The sequence below is a fragment of the Prenolepis imparis genome, unplaced genomic scaffold (assembly GCF_030444845.1).
Source record: "Prenolepis imparis isolate NDT839.2.m4 unplaced genomic scaffold, iyPreImpa1.0 SCAF_2, whole genome shotgun sequence".
NCBI classification, from domain to species: domain Eukaryota; kingdom Metazoa; phylum Arthropoda; class Insecta; order Hymenoptera; family Formicidae; genus Prenolepis; species Prenolepis imparis.
The window spans coordinates 3,500,264-3,507,242 of record NW_028141160.1 but is presented as its reverse complement, the minus strand read 5'-3'; the positions used below and the strand labels follow the sequence as shown (position 1 = coordinate 3,507,242).

Sequence of the window (6,979 nt, the reverse complement as noted above, 5' to 3'; positions counted from 1 at the left end):
ATGTTGTGCCTGTAGCCGCTAAAGAAGGGATTTTACGCCCAAAGGATTAGAACCCACGCACAAAGTATAGATACTCCATACTTTTCGTAAAAGAAGTTTATTCGTAGCACTTTATCACACTTTATAATCAGAGATTTCGTGGATATAGCGATCGCGTCTTTTTCTCGCGCTCGGATATATGCTAATTGATCGAGAAGGAAGGAATGCAGCGACCGTGACCGAGTCACGCTTCTTATTTTTTTGCTTACTTGTTTTGTCAGCTTCTTCGAACTTGGCCGTGACTTACTTGTCATCTGTCACGTCCGTTCTTATTTCTGTTCATCTTTTTTATTATTTATTTAATTAAACTATTTATGCCCGTTTCCGCCAACGTGGTTCAGTTCAGCGTTCCATTAAACTGCGTTCAATTTTAATCGCAGTTTAATCTTCAATCAACTTGTTTTGCTTTCCACCAACTTTACTTTCGTTACGATCAACTAAACGTATACCTTAAGCTGGGTACAGACTTGAGCACGAATGTGAACGAGGCAGGCCGAGGCTGCATGAGCAAGTGTATACGTTGATCTGAGGCGCGGCAAATTGCCTCGGTCCGAGCCGAATGCTGTCGGTCAATCAAAGAAAATTCGCGCTTAATTTGGACGTGTCCAAGCACGTATTCGAAAGTCATCCGCGCACGACAGAACAAAAGTGACTAAACTATCCATAATATAAGTACAGAAAATAGTTATATAAATGTCAGCCAACAAATCATTTAACCCAGATAGCCAAGCGTTCCTTGGCATAAGAAGGAAAATCGTTGCTTGACACAAGTTTTCATTCAGTTGTCATTATGTTGCTATCATCAAGATAATAGTAATTTTGTTTAGGTTAACATAAAGGCATTATACGAACAATAGTTGCTAGTTACCGCAAACAAGCGGAAATGCTGTAGCGTACTTATTGCCATAAAAGTTGTCTCAATCTGTTGTAAACGGTTTCTGTAAAATATTTAGTTGATATTTCTGCCAATTGAATGGAAATATGTGTACTGCTATATAAATAATATTAATATATACTAAAAAATTTTATGCGCATAAAGTGACAAAAAATCTATAGTTCACGTTTATATTGTAGATTTTTTATTTTTTATCACTTTTTTATCATTGCCGTGGGATTTTTTCCTATCGGGAACTTTCATGCGCATGCGTAAGCGACGTCACAGTTCGGTGTGCATGCGCAAATTCCCGCTGGGAATCCCACAAACTTGCAGCGCATCACTGTATGCAGTACGTTACTTACGTTAAAGACGCAAGACGTATATAAATATACAATAGTGTAGTTATTCGTTTGAAAAAAGTATATTTCGAAGATATTCATGCAGTATACTATGCAGTAAGTATTAACATATTATATATAAACATATTATATTATTTATACATTCGCAAAATTTGTAACCTAACCTATAATCTCTCATTGCAACAATATTTTTTGTCATACATTGTTTGCAATAAGCGAAGTGAGTTTCCAATGATTCATTTACATTTTTATATTTTCTCTGATATATTTAAATATCTGATAGTAAAGATAATAAAAAATATAAACATTTTTATAGCTAATACAGTCAATTATATATAATAACTACTACGAATACTTTTAAGCATTCTATGTGCTTTGCAATAAATAATAATAGTTCTGTACTTGGAAATTACTTTTTTGCACATGTTATTCTATTTCAAAATAAATATCTCAGTCTCTATTATTTATTCAACACATCTTTTACTAGAAAAAATATATCAGCATAAAAGATTATGTGCTTCATTTAGTGCATGAATTTTTAAAACAATTTATGTATATAATATATATTCCCTGGAAGACCAAGGTGTTAATTATATATAGCCACTTAAATTTTAATTTTTTTGCAGTGTAAAAAATATATATGGATCTAATAATTCAAAAATGAAGCAAATCCAGTTGGAAGCTAACAATTCGCGCTATTACAAGCCTCTTCATATGGTATCGAAAAGGCAACAAAAATTAAGATTAGCTCGTCAGAAACAAATTATAAAAAAAGCAGTTGATGTGACAAAATCACTTTTGATAGATAATCATTTGGTTTATCCGGTAAACACTTCGCTTGAAAACTTTAATGAAAATATTATGGAATCTCAAAATTTTAAAGACTGCATTGTAAATTATTTTGCACAAGAGACTCTTGCTCCGATTGCAGAATTTTCTCCAAATAAACAATGTACTAATTTATGTCAAAACAATTTAGATAGAATTGAAATTATGAATAAACATGATAAAGTAATTTTTAGGGAGAATTTAGCAGCTATTCTAGTTGATGCAAATCACGTTCTTGGTAATAGCATTTTAACAGTTCTAAGAACTCATAAATGCTTCAAATTTTTACCTAAAGATATTCGAACATTGCTCTTTACACCACGAATTCGCCCAATTTTACATAAAATTGAGCCAGGAGAATATTTACATATTGGAATGAAAAAATGCTTAGTCCGGATCCTTCAACAGATAAATTTTTTATTAATTCCTGATGTTCTCGAAATTGACATTAGTACGGATGGTGCAAAATTACATAAAAGTGGAAAACATGATATTTGGCCAATTCAGTGCAGAATTGCTAATATTCCAAAATGTATTCCAGAAATTGTAGGAGTGTATAAAGGTCCAAAAAAATCTAACAGTGCAGAAGAATTTTTCCATTATTGTAACTTAGATTTACATGAAATTTTTAATGAGGGTGGTATCATCTTTAAAGATAAAAAATTCTCAATAAAATTACGATGCTTTATCGCAGATGCGCCAGCTAGAGCCTTTATTTTAGGGCATAAAAATCACTGTTCTTTCAGCCCATGCTCAAAATGTACAGTTAACGGGTTTAGTATTGGTAGATATACGGTACTTAGAGGCGTTGAGTATCGGCGACGCATAAATGAAGAGTATATACAACAAATAGATAAGGAGCATCATAAATATTCAAGTCCATTATCTCATTTACCCTTTGATATGGTTAAAGATGTTGTCTTCGAATATATGCATTTGTGTTGCCTGGGAGTAATGAAAAAATTAATTTTGACATGGACACGCGGGAATTATACAAAAAACACAAAATTATCAGGAATTCAAATCCAAATTATTTCAAACCGATTGAAAGTTATGTCAAAATACTGTCCACGAGAATTTGCACGCCGTGTTGAATCGCTTATTAACTGTGATCAATTTAAAGCCACTCAATGGCGTCAAATTATGTTATATATTGGAATAGTATGTTTTAAAGGAATTATTAAGGATTACATATATGATCATTTTTTACTTTTTCATTACTCCATGCGCATTCTTGTTTCGTCTGTATATAATACAAATAGAAATCTAGTTTTTTCTGAAATAGCTATAAAAAATTTTGTGTTACTTTGTGAGGACATTTATGGACCAACATTTTTATCATACAATATACATGGAATTTTACATTTAGTCGAAGATGTACTCCGATTTGGCCCTTTAGATAGTTATTCAGCATTTCCATATGAAAGCAATATGGTTTATTTTAGAAAAATGTGTAGAAAACCACATCTTTCCTTGCAACAAATTGCTGCAAGACGTGCAGAGCAAGAACAGTGCAAAAAAAAATTTGTTGTTCAAAATAATTATATTAAAGTGTGGAAAAAACATGAACAAGGTCCTTTACCTTCTACTGACGATAATTCTAAAACATATAACCAATACAAATTTTTAAAAACTCCAGATATGACAATTGGTGTTTGTGTACGCGACGATTGTTGTATTTTATTAGACTCAAGTATATGTTGCGTAAAAAATATTTTACAATATGAAAATAATTATTTCCTTGTCGTCACAAAATTTTTGCAACTAGCAGATTTTAACAGTATTGGCATCAGCTCATCTTCAATCGGTATTTACAAATGTTCTGAATTAGCTCATGATTATGATATTATTCCATTAAAAAATGTCAAAGCTAAATGTTTTAGAATGCCTTATTTTACTTTTTCTAATAAAGTAATACGAGATAAGATAGTAAAAGGCAAATTTATTATTGCAGTAATGCAATAATAATAAACAAAACAACTTATTTTATTATTGTTGACATACTAATATAAAGTCTGTATAATATATATTTATAATAAGTAATAATAATAAAAACTTTGCTATCAAAAGTGATTAACATTTTATGCGTAAAAAAATTGTAACATCACATCAAACATCACATCAATCTTAAAATATTTGAAGGTTTGTAACTGCACATATAAACTCTTGTATTGTTATATATATGTGTAAAAAATCTTTCATAGTGTAAAGGAAAAAAATCCATCTTTTTACACTTTCTATACGAAAATTTTGAAGTATATTAATTTTGAAATAATTGCTATACATTGTACATTTCAGATTTGTAAAACGATTTTTTGTCTGCATGCTCGTTATTGATACCCAACATTATTTTCGTAAAAACTCGATACATTGCTTGTTCTAATCTTTAGCATAATAAATCTTGCGGTTACAATTTGTTAAAATAGTACAATGATATTGTTGAATTTTTTATAATTTTTTAAATAGTTATAAAAGTCATACTTATATTTTATGTTCATCTTCACAATATTAACGTTCAGATTATTCTTGTCTGTTTTCAGATCCACACATCGTCCAAAAAGATTACTGAAAAAGCCACATCGATTCGAAATCACTTCAAGCGAAGAAGAAGTGAAAACTAAAAAATCTAAACATATTGATGAAGAAAAAACAAAGAAAAAAGTTTCAACTACTTTACAGAATATCCGCAATACTATCAATGATGAAAATGTGTCATGTAATTCAAATTTCAATAAGAATTCAAAATCGACAGCTACAAAGGTGCGCATTATATCCGATCAGATCTATCAAAATCCAATAAAAATTCTAAACACAAATCAAAGAAACGTATAATCAAAATCAAAAGTATAATCAAGTATCGTATAATTCAATACCTCTCAGTGGACAGAATTTTAATAATACTGAACAAAACACAACGAACAATTTTGCAAAAAATATGCAACAACAAGCTGTTAATAATTCGTATTCGTTTAATGCGAATAATGCTACAAGTATATCGCAACAATCCAGTATTAATGAAAACAGATTTTATCGTGGTACTCAAGACTCAAACATACATTTAATGAAGAATGACATGCAACATAAAGGAATTGCGGAAACTATTACAGTTACTCAACCACATAATATTCAACCCTTGGAGAATGAAAAGCAATTGCTACACAATTTACAACCATCTTTTTCAAATGTTGCATTTGTCAATGCAAATCCATAATTGGAAGAATCAAGTCAAATCCAAGAATTGGGAAATACAGCACCAATTAATAATGAGCCATTTCAAATTATGCAGCAAATACAATTGGAAAATAATGCACCATTAGCAGAAAGAAAAGAAGGAAATGAAATGCAAGTTATTGAAATACTTCGCGATTTACAACATACAATACAGTATGTTATATATTTTCTTATTAAACTAACATTGAAGATAGATAATAATTTTATATACTTAGAAGTTTCGATAAATATGAAATATTACACATAAATAACAAATCAATTAGATTATTCAATATTCAATTAGATAATTTTATATACTTAGAAGTTTCGATAAATATGAAATATTACACATAAATAACAAATCAATTAGATTATTACCGTTAATATTACATCTGGTCTTTTCACACTAATGCTGTTTTATAATATTACTAATTAAAATCAATTTCAGAAGAACAAATGAACGATTGGATTCAATAGAGCAAAAACTCGAATCCTATGTTATTAATAGAATTCCCATGAAACCACAAATCCTTCCATTTTCGACAGTACAAACAATACAAATGTTTACAAAGGACAACGCCGTTTACGATGAAGTCGTAAGTATTAAATTAATTCATTTTTAATGTATACAAATTAACTTTATATTTTAATTATATATATTGTAAAATTATTTGTATACATATAATCAGAATTCGTTTTTCATCTCGACATTAATTTCGTAAAGAATTTAAATTGTTGAATCGTGCGAATCAATCTTCATGTATATTATATTTATTTTCATGTTTATTTTCACCGTGACTTTATCAGGGTACACTACTTCAAGTTTTTAAACTGTGTAACGTTAAAAGATAGCGTGCATCAATGCATGAAGGAAGCCATAACGACGCAAGTGGCCAGGCAATTGACGTGGGGGGAGTTAATGATAAAGTGTCATTCTATAATACAGTTTTATGTCAAGCAATTTACCGTACGTATATTAATTATGCCACTGTCTCATTTTTATACAATATTGGTTTTAATATTAAATCATCTATTTTAATAATAAATTATCTATTATTTTTCAGAAGCCGTAGCGTCGAATCGGTACTACCCTAAACCAACCAGGGAAGAATTTCAAAGAGAAGTCGTCGCATCTTTAAAAGTGGCAAAACAACGATTTCGAAATGCCAGGGCCAGACATCTAGGTGTACAAGGAAACCGAAGAAATTTGCAGGCTGCTGCAGATGCATTATACAATGATGAAGATATTGACAATCACGAGAACAATAGAAATCAACCACAAAATAACAATAACGATGAAGATATGGAAATAAATAACAGCGACGAGAGCGATGAGCATTCATCAAATATTGATGACTAACTTTATATATGAATTTTATCCTTTTATAATTTTCGATTAAGAATACACGGTTAAGATCTTGCATAGATATTCTTTTATCAAGTTTTAGTTAAATTTTTGTTTTTGTTTTTAATAAGATACATAAAATAAAGAAATTAATTTTGTTTTTTCTTTGAAGAAATTGATAATATTTATATTTTATGCATTTATAACCGTATATTTGTAACACGTTATAAAGTAAAAGTTATATAAAGTCTAAAGTTATTATATGTTAAAAAATATATATTTAGGCTTATATATATTAAGTGCGAATCATAATTCCGATAT

At 29.7% G+C, this 6,979-nt stretch overlaps 1 pseudogene across 1 annotated transcript; it reads left to right on the top strand.

The window, feature by feature from the left end:
* Positions 1-4,106: 4,106 nt before the first annotated feature.
* On the top strand, positions 4,107-6,717 carry LOC145933201 (uncharacterized; annotated as a pseudogene). The gene is made up of 6 exons (XR_014424828.1): positions 4,107-4,245; positions 4,644-4,863; positions 4,984-5,487; positions 5,762-5,915; positions 6,128-6,280; positions 6,378-6,717. The product of XR_014424828.1 is annotated as an uncharacterized LOC145933201 (transcript).
* Positions 6,718-6,979: the final 262 nt, after the last annotated feature.